The sequence below is a fragment of the Otolemur garnettii genome, unplaced genomic scaffold, assembly GCF_000181295.1.
Source record: "Otolemur garnettii isolate 467f Iridium unplaced genomic scaffold, OtoGar3 scaffold00153, whole genome shotgun sequence".
NCBI classification, from domain to species: domain Eukaryota; kingdom Metazoa; phylum Chordata; class Mammalia; order Primates; family Galagidae; genus Otolemur; species Otolemur garnettii.
The window spans coordinates 2,388,324-2,389,826 of record NW_003852548.1 but is presented as its reverse complement, the minus strand read 5'-3'; the positions used below and the strand labels follow the sequence as shown (position 1 = coordinate 2,389,826).

Genomic DNA, 1,503 nt, shown 5'->3' with positions numbered 1-1,503 from the left:
AAAAAAAAAAAAAAGAAAAAAAGAATGAAAAGACAATGTATAGACTAGAAGAAAATAATTGGCTAATTATATATCAGACAAAGGTCTTGTACCCATAATACATAAAGAATTCTTAAAACTTAATAAGAAAACAAACCAGATCTTTTTATAGTTCATAGGTGTGATGATTGGTTGTTCATGCTTATGTGTGAGATGTGCCCCCTCAAAACTTGTTATGATATCAGCACATTACCCATTGGATATGAAAAGAGAAAAAACAAAGAAAGCAAACCAATTTTTTTTTTTTTTTGAGATAGAGTCTCACTTTGTCACCTTGGGTAGAGTACCATAGCATAACAGCTCACAGCAACCTCAAAATCTTGGGCTTAAGCAACTCACTTATCTCAGCCTCCCAAGTAGCTGGGACTATAGGCATCCACCACAACACCCAGCTATTTTAAGAGAAGGGGTCCTGCTCTTGCTCAGGCTGGTCAAGCAATCCACCTGCCTTGGCCTCTCAGAGTGCTAGGATTATAGGTTAAACCAATTTTTTAAATGGGGAAAAGGTATGAACAGATAGTTCACCAGGCTGGGGCAGAGGCTCCTGAGGCAGGAACATCACTTGAGGCCAGAAGTTTGAGAACAGCCTGGGCAACATAGCAAGACCCCATCTCTAATTATTTTTTAATTTTTAAAATTTATTTTATTTTTGTTCATATTTTTTTAAAAAGAAAAAAGCTAATAACATTAGCAACATTGTTTTAAAGGCAAATGATAAAGTGAGGGTGTGAAATACTGTATATGGTATGATTTTAATCATATAAGAGAAAAATGTTATGTATTGTTTATAAATATATTTACATCTATACTTAAATTTATCTCACAAGATAAGTATTATATATATTGTACTAATGAATCCTGGGCATTTTGTATCCATACTCATTTATTAGATATAATTGAATAATTGTACATAAATAAATATAATCTGAAATTATGCAAATCAAGTCAATAATAGTGTATATTTCTAGAAATATATTCTAGAAAGTTGAGAGTTGAAATATTTATTTGATATGTTTCTGTATTTCTTAATTTTTCATTATAATCAAGTATTGTTTTTATTTAAACTTGTAAAATATGGGCCCGGCGGAGTGGCTCAGGCCTGTAATCCTAGCATTCGAGGAGGCTGAAGCAGGTGGATTGCTTGAGCTCAGGAGATCTAGACAAGTCCCAGCCAAGAGCAAGACCTATCTCTACTGAAAAATAGAAAACACTAGCCAGGTGTAGTGGCACATGCCTGTAGTCCCAGCTATACAGGAAGCTGAGGCAAGAGAATCACTTTAGCCGAGAGTTTGAGGTTGCTGTGAAGTGTGATGCCAGGGTACTCATACCCAGGGCAACAGAGACTGTCTCAAAAAAAAATTGTAAAGTATGCTTTGTCAATGTAGTATGACTGGAAAACTGCATGTTACATAACAGTAGGTACAGAAGTGAAAAAGTACAGTTCAAAACGCTATGTACAAGTAA

General features: G+C 34.7%; 1 non-coding gene across 1 annotated transcript; it reads left to right on the top strand.

Moving 5' to 3' along the window:
• Positions 1 to 139: 139 nt before the first annotated feature.
• Positions 140 to 242, top strand: LOC111728384. Its single transcript, XR_002775697.1, has one exon. It is a non-coding gene; the product is annotated as a small nucleolar RNA U13 (small nucleolar RNA).
• The last annotated feature ends 1,261 nt before the right edge of the window (positions 243 to 1,503 follow it).